Consider the following 17,896-nt stretch of genomic DNA (forward strand, 5'->3'; position numbering starts at 1 on the left):
ACTTGGTATAATACCTTTTAGCTGTAACAAGTACTTACTTGTACATAAAATACAAAACAATCAAGCATGCATGGCTGTGTAGTTCAATGTTTATGCAAAAAACCCAAGGACACATCTCAACTAAAACATCACATGTAACACGCACTTAGTGTTTTTAGCTTTCTAATAGCTGTCTTTAACTCTAGAACTACAAATGCTTTTTCTTTGTGTATTTATACAGATGGTTACTGCATTAATTTGTATAATGCATTTTAGCTGTATTACAGGTATTTACTTGTACATATTGTACAAAACAATTAAACATGCATGGCTGTGTAGTATACAGTATTATGTAAAAATCTCAAGGACACATCTCACCAAACATGTCACATGGAATATGCACTTAGTGTTTTTAGCTCTCTAATAGTTGTCTTTAACTCAGGAACTATAACTGCTTTTCTCTTTGTGAATGTATACAGATGGTAACTGCATTACATGTATAATGCTTTTTTCCTGTAATACAGGTAATTTCTTGTACATAATATACAAAACAGTAAACGTGCATGGCCTGGTAGTACAATGTTTATGCCAAAATTCCAAGGAAATGTCTAAACTCAAACATTACATGGAACATGCACTTAGTCTTTTCAGATTTCTAATAGTTGTCTTTAACTCAGGAACTACAAATGCTTTTCTCTTTGTGTATTTATAAAGTGAGTTACTGCATTACATCGTATAGTGCGTTTTAGCTGTAATACAGGTACTTACTTGTACATACTACACAAAACAATGAAACATGCATGTCTGGGTAGTACAATGTTTAAAAATCCCAAGAACACTTCTGAACTCAAACATCACATAGAACATATACTTAGTGTTTTCAGCTTTGGCAGCCTGCAGTCTGCTACAGGAGCTAAGAAGAATAGACCCCTCCTGAGCTTGCATTTAGATACCTCTGGGCTGTGATCCCCTCACCCACTGGGCTGAATCGAGAAGGGGTTCTGTACTGTGCGTATTAAACATTTATTGTGTCTTGTCTCACCTAATATTGAGATGGGTTCATGGAACATGCTCAGTTTAGCAAATCAGAACTTGCAGCTCAAAGAGGAAAACACTAGTTGTGCAGGAGGCAAGGCCACGGCAGTAGGTTTAAGTCTGGGCTCCACGTCCAGCCCTGGGATGACTAACACTAACACCCTAACCCTAAGCCTAACCCCAAAACTTACCCTTACCCTAATTCTAACCTTAACTGTAAGCCTAAGCCTAAATTTGATCCTAAAACCTAACACCAAACTTTATCCTTACCTCAACCCTAACCCTAACTTTAACCCTAACCCTAATGATTAACCTTACCCTTACCCTAACCTAACCCTAACCCTAACCCTTACCCTAAATGTAACACCAAATCTAATCCTAACACTTACCCTAACACTAACTCTAATGCTAACCCTTACCTTTATCCTAAGCATAACTCTAACTCTAACCTTCACACTTACCCCAACCCTAATCCTCAACTTTACCAAACCCTAAAAATTACCCTAACCATTGACCTTACTCTTACCCTTACCCTAACCTTAATCCTAATGCTAACCCTAACCCTAACCCCCTAACCCTAACCATAAACCTAACACTAACACATTCCTTGCACTTAACCTTACCCTAACACTAACCCTAAGCCTAATCCTTACCCTAACTCTAACTCTAACCCTAACTTTAACCCTAACACTCTAACACTAACTCTATACCTAACAGTAACCCTAAACATCACCCTAACCCTCATCCTCACCCTAAACCTAACTCTAGCCCTAACCCTAACCCTTACCAAACTCTCGACATTAGGATAACCATAACCCTAAACCTTACCCTAACTATAGCCCTAACCCTAACCCTTACACTTACCCTAAACCTAACCTGAACCCTAATCCTTACCCTAACCATATCCATAACCCTAACACCCTAACCCTAATTTTAACCTTAACCCTAAGCCTTAACCTAAACCTAATCCTAACCCTAACACTTAACCCTAATCCTAATCCTTACTCTTATTCTAACCCATATTAGAATGCACATCTTAGCTGCTCACATTAGGAGCAAGAAGGAAGCCCAGCCACCACCTTGGTGGTTGAGACCAAAAACTCACAAAAAGAGAGCAGCTTTAACAATAGCCATTCTGAGCACTTGAACATGGACTCTTGGCATCAAGCTTTTCATAGAGGAAACTGTCTGAAACAGTGTCATGATTGGAAGAATGAAGAGGCTTACTGAAAATGTCAAGCTTCAAAGCTGAGTGGCAACAGGTACATTCCAGGTGGCCATACAACCCAGAAAAGCTTTGCCTTAGGTCTGTTCACCGCTGCTGCTTACTGCTCTTTCTGGATTATAAGTGACGGGGACATGAGGTTGGTGATATGGAACAGATCTAGATCTTCTGGGGCTCAGTGTAAAATACCACACATGTTCTCCTGACCCAGACTTGCCAAGGTGTCCCCACCCCCAAATCACTATGAAGCTACCACTCCACACCCATGCACATATGTGCATTCATGTATACACCATCTCTGTAATAAGGAAGGCAGGTGTTGGTGGATGGAAGGTGACTGAATGAAGTCCAATTAGAATGCCCAGCCACTCACAAACAGCAAGAAAAGAGAAGAACTATGCTTTGCAGTACTAATGACTTTCACTGCCAAGTTGCATTCCATCTGAGGGACACCAGACATTGGGGTGCTAGCTGTGGATCATAGGGCCCTACTCTGAGTTTTAAGCAGTAAGTCTTGGGTCAGTCCCTAGTATTACTGAAGTATTCCCCCATGAAATGGAGGTGGTGGTGGTGGTGGTGCTGGTGGTGGTGGTGCTGGTGGTGCTGGTGACAGTAGTGACGGTGGTGGTAATGATGGGCCACTCCTAAGGAGCCACTGTTCAGCACAACACTAAGTAACTCACAATTCTCTCTAGCCATGAAATATTCTGTTAGTGAGTGCCGGTGCCCATTTTAATCACTTGATGCCAGGAAATGTTTAAAGGAAGAATAAATAACAAGTAACAAAGAATTGGGAAAATAACCAGAAATGCATATAATTAAATTAATAATAAATGATTCAGGTAATTTGTGGGTAATTTTCTTGAAGGAGAAAAAATAATATTCAATAACTATATTTTTAAAAGATTTTTAATTATGTGCATGTGTGAGGTCTGTGTGGGTATGTGCACATGGGTGCAGTGCCCACAGAGTTCAGAAGAGAGTGCCCAATACCCATAGAGCTGGAGTTTCAGGTGTTTGGGAACCAACTGATATAGGATCTGGGAAAGAACTCAGGTCCTCTGGAAGAGCAGTAGATAACCTTAACCACTAACCTATGTTCCCAGCCAACCTCACTACATATTTTTAAGATAAAAATGTCACTGTAACTCCTGGGATTATGAAGTGTCTCTATACCTCCAAACGCTAAGTCCAGTAATAAAACCAGTAATGCAGTAATATAAAATAATAATAATAAATAATAATAAATAATAATAATAAAAACTAAATGCAGTAATAAAAACCTGAGCTTGAGTATATTAAAATACTGCTACATGTTGAAGGCGAGTTCACAGTCTTAGTTTACAAAAATACCTTGACCCAGAATCATGTTTGATTTAGACACATTCAGCTTTGTTGATTCTTTTCCAAGTAGTAGACTGTAGAATCCAAGAGTAAATTTACTGTGGTTCAAATGGCCCATAGAAGGAGGGTATAGTTGGATCAGCAGTATCTTCTGTGTCTGTCTGTCTGTCTGTCTGTCTGTCTGTCTGTCTGTCTGTTTATCTGTCTGTCTGTCTATCTATCACTCTGTTTCTCTCTCTGTCTCTCTGTCTCTCTCTCTCTCTCTCTCTCTCTCTCTCTCTCTCTCTCTCTCTCTCTCTCGCTCTCACTCTCACTCTCGCTCTCTCTCTCACCACAATAACTTCCTGATGAGTATAGAAGATTGGTCACTGCTCCTCTCTGTGGGAAAAACCACCTAAGTAGGACTTCCCTAAACTCAAAATAAAATTTTTTCTTGTTTAAAAAATGAAACTCTAAACTGAAAATTCCATAAGGTTTTTGTAGTGCTCCTGCTGCTGGTGGTGGTGGTTGTGGTGATGTGTATGTGTGTGTTTAAAATATTCTACTCAAAATGATCTGTCCAAAGAGCCAATACCAAGATACTCTGTGCCCAAGTAAATATTCATTTCTTCTCTAAACTTATTTTCAATGGCCCAACTCTAGAATAAAATTCACACAGAGAGAAAGAAGGTACATGCTATGTAACTCAGGATAACTTTAGACTCGTGAGCCTCCTGTTTCTGCATGCCAGGCCTGCACTTTCATAGTGGACTTAAAATCTAGAAAAACAAATAAGATTCTAGCATGGACTCATAGAAATATGCTGTCTCAACAAAGCAAAACCAAAACCAGAAACAAAACAGCACACACACAAACACGTTTTCTACAGAGGAGATATTTCAGTTGTGTGCTGGCACTCACCTTACCTATTTGCTTTAACTCACTTCTGTCTGGGAAAATAAAATGTGAAACTGTCACCTTTTTGGACAGAAAGAAAGCACAGTAGATCAAATGTTTTGGGTTAAGGTTAATGGGATTTTTAATGCTGCAAAAGAAAAGGTTACAGATAAATGACAAATGGAAGTGATGTGGATTAAAATGTCTTTGCTGTCCCTATCGAGAAAGATTGCTTTGTGGTGAATTCAGTTGGAGTGCTGAGCCCAGAGAGCAGAAGGTTTTCATCTTAATTACTCCAAGATAAATTCATGTGTTCAGCACACACACACACACACACACACACACACACACACACACACACGCACATGCACATGAACATGCACATGGTGGAGTTTCTAAAAATTACTGCTTCAGATCATAACAATTAGATCATAAACAGTGAGGTCCTGACATGGAACCCATATGGTCCCCAGCCTTCACAGGTACATATTGGGAAACTCTAGGAAAGGGTTGAGGTTAATGTCCTTTGGACACATTCTGTTTATTCACTAACCCTCATGAGAATGAACATGGAGACATTTATTTATTGTGTGATATTTACAAATTACCTTTACATTTTGCAAACATTGAAAATTTGACACTTCTCTTTGTGAGACCCTAAAGTGTCACTTACAGACTCTCAGGAACAGAATCAGTGTGAGTTAGTGACATGCTCAGCCACAGGCCAGTGTCTGGGACCAGAATCTGGAATTTTAACAAGATTTTCTGGGGATTCATATGCCTCTCAAATATGAAACATTCTAGAAAAATTCCAGACACCCTTATCTCCATTCATCATTTCCTAGAAGGCAGATATATCTGCTAATTTAACTAACAATATATGAAATTATGGGGTTTCCATCATGAAATGGCCCACTATCCACCTTCAAGTGATACATATGGAGATGTTGACATGAAGGCAACCAATATTTTAGTAATGGATGAGTAACACTTCTTTTAACTCTAAGGAATCTCTGTACTACATTCTTGGGTATGAAATATTTCTGCTACCAACTTCTTTTATATGCATTATGTTTCTATTCTGCTTCAAATCCTGGGAAAATCTATGGCTGTTTCTGCTCCCCAACTAGGCTCTTTGCTTTTTGTGTCTAAGTAAGGAGGTCCCTGGACCCCATGTCAGCTACCATGCAGGAAGGAGGGCTTCTCTACCATATGCAACTTGAATGAAACAGGAGCATGTAGCTAGTGTCAAACATTTGCCTACCAGGGGCAAAGCTCTGGGTTTAATCCTCAACAAAGGAAAAAGAAACAGAGGGAAAACCAAGCTGACTTGACTGAAGTTAAAAATAAATAAATAAATAAATAAATAAATAAATAAATAAATGAAATGAGACAGAATTCAAGTAGTCACCACCTGGGTAAATAATCTGAACTAATTAAGGAATCTGGTAAAATTGTTAAATTGTCAAACAAATACAACTATTTCTACTGAAAAGATTATAAATTCCTTGGCAAGTAGTAATTGTAAAAGATTCTCTGCTGTCCTAGAGTGTCCTGGAATGACAATTTTCCATGATGTAAACACATTTAAACACACACACACACACATCCTTATACACATGTACCTATATTGAAATAGGTGCCAATTTCTTAGTGGTTACCTTTATTAAAGACAAGAAATCTTGTAGGAAATGACTTATGTCCAAAAACTCTTCAAAATTTAAACAAGAAGATCTGAAGAAAACCTGTCAAATAAAATCAGGTATTTTTCTTAAGAACATGGAGCAAAAGCAACTGCTGGCCCAGCAAGATGCCTCATCAGGTAAAAGGTGCTTGCCAACCAAGCCTAAGAACCCAAGTTCAATACCCACAACCTAAATGTAGAAGGAGAGAACTGAGAACACTCTCACAGATTTTCCTCTGGCCTCCATATTGTACCATGGTACACACATATACACTCACACACATACACAAACAAATTAATGTAGGAAAATTTTGAGCAACCACCCAATACATATCTATAAGACCGTTACACCCTCTTTAAGGGCTTTTACCTGTTTACCTGTGTTCTCCTGTATTTCTTTAAGGGAGTTGTTTATGTCCTTCTTAAAGGCCTCTGTCATCTTCATGAGAAGTGATTTTAAATCTGAATGCTGATTTTCAAGTGTGATGGAGTGTCCAGCACTTGCTATGGTAGGAGAACTGAGTTCTGATAATGCCAGATAACTTTGGTTTCTGTTGCTTATATTCTTGTGCTTGCCTTTTGCCATCCTGATTAACTCTAGTGCTACCTGCACTCACTTTCTCTACTGGAAAATGTCTTTCCAGTTATTTTGCTTGTGTCAGAACTCCTCAGAGTCCAGATGTCTCTGTGATCCTATGACCTTGAGCTCCTGGGTGGAAGAGCTCCTGGGACTCAGGCTTCTCCTGGGATCCTGAACTCCTGCTGCTCTGATTACTTAGCTGCTCTGAGTGCAGTGGTTCCTCTGCTGTTCTGACTGCTGTGGCCCCTCAGCTGCTCCAAGTGTAGTGGTTCCACCACTGCTCTAAGATGGTTCAAGATATTGTGTCTTCATAGAAGCAGACCTGCTATGTGTCTGCCCCAGCAAAAAAAGAAACCAAGGAGTGGAAGGGGTGTAGTATTCTGCAGGGGTGGGGTTTGGGTGGGTTGCAGCTCAGGGGCTTAGGGTTGTGGGGGAGGGTTTTTATCAGCTGCTCTAGGAAGGTTCAGAATAATGTATCTTCACCTTGGTGTGAATCTAACCAAGAAAGTGAAAGATCTATATGACAAGAACTTCAAGCCTCTGAAGAAAGAAATTGAAGAAGATCTCAGAAGATGGAAAGATCTCCCATGCTCATGGATTGGCAGAATTAATATAGTAAAAATGACCATCTTGCCAAAAGCAATCTACAGATTCAATGCAATCTCCATTACAATCCAAACTCAATTCTTTACAGAGTTAGAAAGAAAATTTTTCAAAATCATTGGGAATAACAAAAAACACAGGATAGCAAAAACTATCTTCAACAATAAAAGAACTTTTATAGGAATCACCATTTCTGACCTCACTACAGAGCAATAATGATAAAAACAACTGCATGGTATTGGTACAGAGACAGGCAGGAAGATCAATGGAATAGAATTGAAGACCCAGAAATGAACCCACACACCCATGGTAACTTGATCTTTGACAAAGGAGCTAAAACTGTCCAGTGGAAAAAGAACAACATTTTCAACAAATAGCACTGGTTCAACTGAAGGACAACATGTAGAAGAATGTAAACTGATCCATTATTATCTCCTTGTACAAAGCTCAAGTCCAAGTGGATAAAAGACCTTCACATAAAACCAGATACACTGAAACTAATAGAAGAGAAGGTGGGGAAGAACCTTCAATACCTGGGCATGAGGGAAAAGTCCCTGAACAGAACACCAATGGCTTATGCTCTAAGATCAAGAATTGACAAATGGGACTTCATAAAATTGCAAAGTTTCTGTAAGGCAAAGGACATTGTCAATAGGACAAAACAGCAACCAACATATTGGGAAAAGATCTTTACCAAACCCACATCCGATAGAAGGCTAATATCCAATATATAGAAAGAACTCAAGAAATTAGACTCCAGACAACCAAATAACCCTATTAAAAATGATAAAATGAGGTACAGAGCTAAACAAGAATTCTCAACTGAGGAAACTCGAATGGCTGAAAAGCACCTAAAGAAATATTCAACATCCTTAGTCATCAGGGAAATGCAAATCAAAACAAACCTGAGATACCACCTCACACCAGTCAGAATGGCTAAGATCAAAAACTCAGGTGATAGCAGATGCTGGTGAGGATGTAGAGAAAGAGGAACACTCCTCCATTGTTGGTGGGATTGCAAGATGGTGCAAACACTCTGGAAATCAGTCTGGTGGTTCCTCAGAAAATTGGACAGGACCCAGTTATACCACTCTTGGAAATATACCCAGAGGATGCTCCAACATATAACAAAGACACATGCTCCAATATGTTCATAGCAGCCTTATTTATAATAGCCAGAAGCTGGAAAGAACCCAGATATCCTACAACAGAGGAATGAATACAAAAAATGTGGGACATTTACACAATGGAGTATTACTCAACTATTAAAAGCAATGAGTTTGAGAAATTCTGAGGTAAATGGATGGAACTAGAAAATATCCTGAGTGAGGTAACCCAATCACAAATGAACACACATGGTATTCACTCACTGATAATTGGATATTAGCCCAAAAGTTTGCAATACCCAAGATTCAACTCACAGACCACATGAAGATCATGAAGAAGGAAGACCAAGTGTGGGTGCTTTGGTCCTTCTTAGAAGGAGTAACAAAATTCTCAAGGGAGCAAGTATGGAGACAAAGTGTGGGACAGAAACTGAAGAAGGGGCCATCTGGAGACTATCCCACCTGGGTATCCATCCCATGTGCAGTCACCAAAGGTAGATACTGATGTGGATGTCATGCTGAAAGGAGCCTGATGTGGCCATCTCCTTAGAGGTCTGCCAGAGTCTGACATATTCAGAGGCAGATGCTCACAGCAAACCACTGAACTGTTCAAGGGGTTCCCAATGGAGGGGTTAGAGAGAAGGAGCTGAAGGAGCTGAAAGGGTTTGTGGCCCCATAAGGAGAGCAACAATACCAATCAACCAGAGCTCCCAGGGTCTAAACCACCAGCCTGGGAGCACATAGGTAGACAACCATGGCTCTAGCTGTATATGTAGGGGAGGATGACCTTGTTGGGCATAGGTGGGAGAAGAGATTCTTGGTCCCATGAAGTCTGGAAGCCAATGTGATGGAATCCAAGGGTGGGGAGGTGAAAGTGTGTGTGGGGGTGATGGGGAATAAGGCCACATTTTCATAGAAGCAGGAGGAGGGGGAATGGGATAGGGAGTTTCTGGGGGGGGGAATGGGGTAAAGGAATAACATCTGAAATGTAAATAAAATATCCAAAAAAGAAAAAAGAAAAAAAAGATCATTTTACCCAGTGCCCAGTGTACACAAACATTTACCCACACTGGTTGTTGGTCCACATGTGATTTTAAAAAGAGAACCTTTTTCTTAATTATAGAACCCAGATTGTGTGACAGTGACCTGTTCAAAGGCAGCTTTCTGTGGAGTGAGGGATCAAAGACAACATTATGGAGGGGCAGGGAAAAAACAGTGGAAAGCCTGCCTTCTGCTCTAGCCCCACTCTACAGTCTGAAGCCTCAGCCTGCTTCTTCACCTCTCTCTGAAGCTCTGATTTTCTTGCCACAAACATCTATTTTCACAGTTATATTTAAAAAGAAAGACAGGAAGAAAAAGCTGGTAAAACAGCAGGCATTGGGTTGAGAACATACATGGGACAGGCAAACTGACTGTTCTCCTGTATTTCCTACCAGAGATGTGCAAATGAGAGCTCTCCTTCCCATCAAACATCATCTGTTGCTTTAAGGACCCATTACAAGATTTCCATGCTCATCTCTAAACTAAATTATTGCGGCTGGAGAGATGGCTCAGTGGTTAAGAGCACTGACTGCTGTTGCTAGAAGACCCATGTTCTATCCCAGCACCTGGTGGCTCACAACCAGCTGTAACTCCAGGCCAGTTAGATACCTGTGGCCTCTCACAGTACCTGCACACATATGTACATATATGTAAGTAAAACAAATACATGAATAAGACATTTAATAAATAAATAAAAAGACCCAACCCATTCTTTTCTACCAAGCCCATCCTGATATTCAATATAAATGTTTTAAAGCTGTCAGCTGGATTGGGAGTGAGGTGATTATACACTATATTTTACTTCCTCTCATGAAACCATAAATAGTCTCAGAGAGGAGATACAGATTCAAGTAGGAGATGTATTCTCACTTGAGACACTTGAGAAGCAACTTCTCAGGAATGGGTTTGGCATGCAGGCTTTGAAAAACTAGTCCCCAAAATCACCATGGCCCTACCAATTAGGACAAGCCTTTGGGGGGGACCTATTACAAATGATCCTCCACCAAGAACTGTGAAATACTGATCTTGATGTACCATTCAGGAATTCTTTCACTTCCTGTGTAAACACAGCCATGAGCCCATTGCACACAGAGCAACAGTAGTTAGGTCTGCATCTGTCTGCTTTCACAGAAAATGACACTCAGGCAAAATGACCTTATATAGTGTTTTAAGTCACTTCTTATAGTAATTTTTCAGGTAAACCTTTGCTGTCTGAAAGCAGGCATCAGAGTCCTTGTTGCACTGATAATGTCTTCTGGTGAAAGGAAATTAAACTTTTCACCAGCTGACATGTGGTCATTCTTCTTGTGAACACACAGGACACAGCTGGTACACACCACTCATGTTAGCTGGGCATGCCACAGACCTTCACATCCATTTTGAGCTAACAACAACATGAACCAGAAAAATTTCAATTTATAATACTTAATTCTAGTCATCTTTTTTTGAGCTTTACTGAGTATTTATTAGCTTCTCCCCAGCAAGTTTATCTTCTTTCCCAGACTGGTTCAGCGATTCTTATGTTTCTTGATCTATTTGGCATATGCAGTCATCTGTGTTCTTTACCTTCTTTGATAGTCACATGTTCATCTCCTTTCCAGGTCCTTCTGTGCCCTGTATGGCATCTTTGGCTTTGGCTTTTTTAGAATGTAGATTCTTTCTTAATCTTCTCTTGTTCTAAGTTTCTCTTCCTTGAGAATTTTGAACTTATTATGAAGCAACTGTCTTCAACCAACTTGATATCACATTCAGACTGAGGATTTGTTGCTTTGTCTTCAGTTAATGGCTCTTCAATAGGAGAGAGCAGACCATCATCCTCCATATACTTGTATCTATGGCTGTCAAGGTCTTCCTTTTCTAAATCTTTCCCTTTTCTAAATCTTTAAGGTGGTGTTCATACTTGAGTTTTTCAATGTGGTGAAAAAATCCTCTTGCAACAGCTTGCTCATATGTTAAAATTTGCTTACAAAGTAAAGGTTTTCTTCCACTTTCAGATTCTAAGAATGGAAACACAGCTCCTTTGTTTTTAATTTGTTTTGCATCTATTTGTGACCCTCTAGTGTTCCTTGATCCATATGGTCTTCCTCTTGGTTTTAATTTTGGCTTATATTTCCTCTTTTTTTCCTCCTTTTTCTATTTCTTTTTCTTAAATCTTTCAAAAATAGCCTTTAAAGTCAAAGGCCTTGGTTCTAGAGAAGAGTCACTTGATGAATCTGTTTCAAACATTTGCAGGTGAAGTAACACATTTCACAGTAGGGTGGTCTTTGCTTTTGTGTAGGTGAAGGTTCACACTGTGTTTTAAATAAGCTGCTATCAGATGAATCATCACTTTGGTTTCCATATCTATCTCCAGCTCTATCCGATGCCACACAGTCAACAGAATTCACTTCTGATTGAGACGTCACTTTTCTCTGCCTTACCCAGTTTTCTTGTTCTTCATGCTGAAAAACAATTCTATTCATATTAACCAAAAATAACAATATATTTATTCACAGAAAGAGATTTGAAAAGTGATGTTTGTGTATTTCTTAATAGTGTCACACCCATTTATTCTCTCAGAATATATTAAAAATAAATATAATCTACTTCCAATAGATACTGTTAATGTTTTCTCTTTTGTTTTCTGAAAACGACCAGACTAGAGTTTTAAAAATCACAGTGACAACTCTAAACAGTTCTATCTCATATGTCAATAGAAACAGGTTTTTTTTTCACTACTCACTTTGGAAAGGATATTTCAAAAAGTGTATTAAAAAAATGACTCTTTTAATTCTGGGTTTAACATGGAAATATTGCAATTTGTGGTCTAACTGATCACATACCAAACTGTAGCACAGAGAAACTGCAGAGTGGCTCTAAAGAGTGGTCACTGCTGCTGAGAGTAGAGAAAGAGTGGAGTAGTCTGTGTCTTAGATATTGGTCACTTATTACTGAGTTCATGGAAATAAACACAAGACCTTCCAAATGGAAATATATAACCTAATTTGGTTGTATGAAAACCTTCTATCCTGTTAGAAACACACAAAAAGAAGATCTACCATGATGTTAAAAAAAAGTTCAGAAAAAAGTAGTTTCTCTAGTTTTTTTTAAAAAACTCTGATTTATTTTCAAGTCTAGGTCAAAATCCCAAAACTTGTGCATAATTTCATGGCCACATGAAGGTCCCACTATACTCTCCAAACAAACAAAAGAACAAACAAATCTAACTCCCAAACCAAACAATGGAATGCTGAGCCAAGAAGTTGAGGGGTTTTTTTGTTTTGGTTTGGTTTTGTTTTTTTTTTTAAACACTGGCAACATGATTTCCACTGCCAACACAAGTCTAAAAGATATTATCACTTCTCCTTGTGAGATCCAGTACAAAGAATTTAAGGGGAGGAAATCACTGGCAGCCCTGAGCAGTGAGGGCACTTGGTAGATGCACTGGCCTATAGGGAGAAGGCTGCTACACATTGCTGGGCGACTGTGCTCTCTGAGACAGTGTGGAAGGAATGCATAGACAGTAAATGAGGCAGAGGGCTTTCTGTATCTCTTGGTTTCTGAAAGCATATATGACAGGGTTGATGGTGGAATTGTAGGTGAAGGGCAGGAGGGTGGCATAGGTATAGATGGAGGGTAGGTGTTGTAAACAGTGATGAAGGAATAGTGGGTGAATGGCATCCAGCAGGCAGCAAAGGTCACCAGGATGAGAGCCAGGGTCCAGACCCTTTTCTGGGCAGTCACGAAGTGCTATGTAGCCAGGAAGTGATGCTGCAGGGTTATCTGATAGGCATGCCTCATTACAGTCTTACAAATCTGGGCTTAGAGATGACACATCATGGCAAACATAAAGAGGAAAAAGAAGGAGAGAATGGCAGCATTGTTCTTGGTGGGAGGTCTGACCACACTGTAGATGGACTTGTCTCTCAGGCAGTTTCAATCCATGACAGACAGCAGCCCCAGGCAGATGGAGGTTCCCCAGAACACTAGCGTGACATAGGTAAAGGTGACAGTATTCTCAGAATCTCTCATCTCCTGTCTTTATTCCTTATCTTTGCCCAGTCCTTATGTGGCAACTAAATCTTTGTGCTGAGAACTTGATCTTAGAGTGTCTTATGCCAATACTTGTCCTTTGCATTTTGTTATAAATACTATGAGACTGAATATCTTCATATGTAATTCGATGTGAATTATCGACACCAAATATGAGTGGCCATGGTTGAAGAATGCAGATGTAACTTTCTGTAGCATGAAGCTTGGCTACTCCACTTTATGCTTCTGGAGGATAGTGCCCCCCCCAGCCACCTGCCAAGCAGCTCCCTACACACACACACACACACACACACACACACACACACACACTAGCTTATCCTTAACATGCCCTCTACCTCAATGGTTGCCAGTTCTCTCCTTCAGCTCTAAACCTGAACTGTCTCCCACCATATTATGGCAATTCTGTTTTTCTCTCTTGTGTCCTAGCCTAGGCAACCTAGAGGTACCACCTCTCTCTCTCTCTCTCTCTCTCTCTCTCTCTCTCTCTCTCTGTCTCTCTCTCTGTTTCTCTTTCCAGCCATTAGCTGTTGGCTTTTTCTTGATTGATCAATTGATTGCCACCTTCGTGAAGTGTTTACAGTAACAGAATAAAGAGTCATAAATGAGGTGCCTGTCACATACAGGGATGGAAACATTTGGAAGGAGGGTTAAAGCAAAGCAGGGGATCTGTAGGCCTCAGATGTGGGCTAACAACATTCTCAGCTAATGATTAGTTGGAAACTAGTGCTCTGTCTTCACAAACCAAAGAGTTACACAATGGTCACAAAAATGTGGGATTGGGAAGAAAAAAAATGTTAATGAGTAGCTATGATGGGTGCTATAGTTGCCTGAAGATAATTTGGGTCTGGCCTCCCACCATCCCCACCTTTCTGCAGTTATTAAAGCTCATTAGTTGATTGGCCTTTGGAAGGTTCAAAGGATGGTATATCTCCCTCTGCATTTTTTACTGACAGTATAGACAATTGAAAATAATCCATGCTTATCTGATAATTGGGTGCTAAGGAAATGGTTCAGTGGATAAAGCACTCACCATGTAAATGTGAGGGCCTGAGTATGATCCCCATAGCCCACTTGAAACCAAACAGACAAAAGCTGGACTTGTTTTAGATAGGAAACCATGAGAGGTAGACCCCTGGGGCTCACTTGCCAGCAAGTCCAGCCTTAGGCACTCTCAGGTCAGTGAGGGAACTTGGACCCCAAAATAGCACCTGAGGAATGACACCTGAGCCTGCTGCCCTCTGGCTCATACACACATATGTGCATATATGCCCACATACCCAGGATTTTGCCTGTGTGACACACACATAAATAAATAATTTAATTTAATTTAATTTAATTTAATTTAAAACAAAAAACTTCCTGCCCCTGGAGACATTGGAGGTGCTGCTGCTGAGTCACCTGTGAGTCAGGAGGTGACAGAGAGGAGAGAGGCTGTGTCTGTCCTCAGTGTTCCAACCTGTGAACACCTGAATGATTAGTAGCCTAACACTCCTTGAAAAAATTGAGCCTGAAATGACCACCAGCCACCCAGGCCAGAACAGGCTCCCAGGGCAAAGACTGCAGGCCCAGGGTGGGAGTGAGTCTGAGACAGAAAACCTCTGCATGGGGCCATCTGAACAGCCAAGCAATGAGAGAGCCTGAGATGACCACCAGTCCAGCCACCAGTCCAGCGCCAAGGGGTTCAGACAGGGAACTAACCTAAGATGACCACCAGTCACTTGAGGGTGGGTAGAGGCATACTCCATGCCTGGTGACCAGTGTCCAGCACCCATAGTGTGTGAATGGGGCAGAGCACTGCTGATATGATCCCAGACACTGAAAGACTTCAGCATCATTAAGAGGATTAAGAAGGATGTTTACACAATGAGAGAGGCAGAACTGGAGACTTGAGGGCAGTGAGAAACATCCTGATGTGAGTAGACAGTGATACCACCCAAAACCCTGGTGGGGTTCTGGCCTATGCGCCACCAAGGGCATGGATTGGCTCTGTAGCAGCAGGGTCTATTACCACCAAAGCACCAGGCTGATGTCCAGCTAGGGCTGAACAGCAGAGCTTGCTCTGGTAGTGTGTGTCTGTGTGTGTGTGTGTGGTGTGTGTGTGTGTGTGTGTGTGTGAAGGTCAGGAGGCTGACCACCTCAGATACCTCTCAGGCTTTCAATTGGCTCACCCACCCCAACATCTACTTCATCAATGAACTGCTGGAGTGCCACAAAGTGGCTGGTCCTACAAATCCAGGACTACAATATCTGTGTGGCACAGGGCAACACAGTGTATCTTAGAAAGGTCCCAGTGAGGTTCTTGTATTGATAGAGTATCAGAAGCTAGAGGCCTTAACCCAGATCAAGAAGTCATTGCAAGGAACACTTGCAAGCAAAAACATGTAGACAATAGGGTATATTGTGAAATTCTCTTAGAACCAGTAGAAATGCTTTGAAATTTAAAAAAAAATTATCATTTAAGTTCTTCAAAGGCTTTTGGCTATTTGGAAATTATCTTGTCATGCTTTGTTTAACTATATGTTGTTGAGGTATTTGAATACACTTCTATAAGCCAACTGCTTTAATACCCTATGTCTCTGTGAATAGCTATGGGTGAGGCTGTTGCATCTGAACTTTATATTTCTTGCTCAAGTTTATATGATTCTGTGTAAGCTTAATAAATGATAAGAAACTAGTGAGTTCTATTTTATGAATATGTGAAAGTCTGCATTATACCTGGACTCTCAACCTACAAAATGGCCAGTGATGTTTTCTGGGCATTTCTCCTTTTCCTCATCAATCCTATTCAGAGAGAAAACTGACATTCAGGTTGTCCTCTCTATACCTACTCTCTTTGAGCAAACAATTATGGTATTGTGTACATATAATATAATTTTTACCTTAAAAATAATTTGCTTGCCGGGCAGTGGTGGTGTATGCCTTTAATCCCAGCACTTGGGAGGCAGAGGCAGGCGGATTTCTGAGTTTGAGGCCAGCCTGGTCTACAGAGTGAGTTCCAGAACAGCTAGGACTACACAGAGAAAACCTGTCTCCAACAACAACAACAACAACAATAGTTTGCTTGACAACAGCACTAAATATGTAAGGTGTCTCAAATGTCCCATCAATCTCTGAGCAGAGGTAACCTAACATGCCCTCACAGGGTGCACTCAAGTAGAACCTTTAAATAGTTAAAAGGTACAGGACACCTAAGGAGGACACCTGCAGTTTTCTTTAAGTGTTTGTGCTTAGGGGCTGGAGAGATGGCTCAGGGGTTTGGAGCAGTGTCTGCTCTTCAAAGGACCCAGGTTAAGTTTCCAGCACTCACATGAATGCTCACAACCTGATGTAATCCATTTCAGGGGGTCCCATGCCCTCTTCTGGCCTCTACAGGAAATGCACACACAAGAAGGACATAGGCACCCAAGCTACCATACACACAGAGGAATTAAAAGAAATAAAATAAATATTGATACTGTCATTTGTTTTTTGTGAAGTTTTAACTGATGTCTGGGACAAATATGAGTAAAAGCATCATATAGAGAAAGAGGCTGAGCACCATTTGAGATACTAGGACATCACCCACAGGACAGACAGAATCTACCCTAGGAATGGACTCCAGATAGGCCTACCCTAAGAGCTATTCCTGCCATAACTGCTGGGTGCTCAAAACTGGCTGGAGAGTTTTCCTGGCACTAGCTCCTTGACATGGCACTTTCTTTCTCAGCATGAGATCAGACTAGATGGAACAGATCTCTTCTCAGTGGTGACAGAAAGACAATCAGACAGACAGAAAGACAGGCAGGCAGGCAGACAGACAGACAGACAGACAGACAGACAGACAAGATAAACAGGATGATGACTCTATGATGTATCCAGAAACTGTTGCTCAAGGACAAGGGAAGACCAATAACGAGGAAATCTTGCTGGGCAAAGTAACCTTTGCCTGCTATCTTCCTTATGTTTCTATAGCTGTGATGAAACACTGACTAACACTAACTTGGGGAGGAAAGGGTTTATTTGACTTCCATTTTTCAAACATGGTTCATCACTGAGGAAAGCCAGGGCAGGAACTCAGTGCAGGAACCTGGAAACAAGAACTGATGCAGAGGCCATGAGTGAGTTCGGCTTCCTTGCTTGCTTTATGTGGCTTCTCAGTGTGATTTCTTATGCATCCCAAAATCACAGACCCAAGGGTGATACCTCCTATAGTGAGCTGGGTCCTTCCATGTCAATCATTAACCAAGAACAAAGCACAGACTTGCCTGAAAGCACCCCATGGAGATATTTCTTCAGCTGAGCTTTCGTCTTCCCCATGACTATCAAGTCTAACTCCCAGATGCTGTGTCAACTTGACAAGAAAATAACCAGCATAGCTGTGATTCAGCACTCAGAAGCCAGGGCAGAGAAAA

The 17,896-nt window shown here is 40.8% G+C and overlaps 1 non-coding gene and 2 pseudogenes across 1 annotated transcript; 1 reads left to right on the forward strand and 2 right to left on the reverse strand.

Annotated features, from left to right (window-relative positions):
• Positions 1-11,115: 11,115 nt before the first annotated feature.
• Positions 11,116-11,935, reverse strand: LOC117702062 (TATA box-binding protein-associated factor RNA polymerase I subunit D pseudogene; annotated as a pseudogene).
• A 983-nt stretch (positions 11,936-12,918) lies between these two features.
• Positions 12,919-13,484, reverse strand: LOC117702061 (G-protein coupled receptor 12-like; annotated as a pseudogene).
• A 1,379-nt stretch (positions 13,485-14,863) lies between these two features.
• Positions 14,864-14,995, forward strand: LOC117702063 (small nucleolar RNA SNORA17). The gene has a single exon (XR_004605959.1). It is a non-coding gene; the product is annotated as a small nucleolar RNA SNORA17 (small nucleolar RNA).
• The last annotated feature ends 2,901 nt before the right edge of the window (positions 14,996-17,896 follow it).

The sequence above is a fragment of the Arvicanthis niloticus genome, unplaced genomic scaffold, assembly GCF_011762505.2.
Source record: "Arvicanthis niloticus isolate mArvNil1 unplaced genomic scaffold, mArvNil1.pat.X pat_scaffold_407_arrow_ctg1, whole genome shotgun sequence".
Classification (NCBI taxonomy): Eukaryota; Metazoa; Chordata; class Mammalia; order Rodentia; family Muridae; genus Arvicanthis; species Arvicanthis niloticus.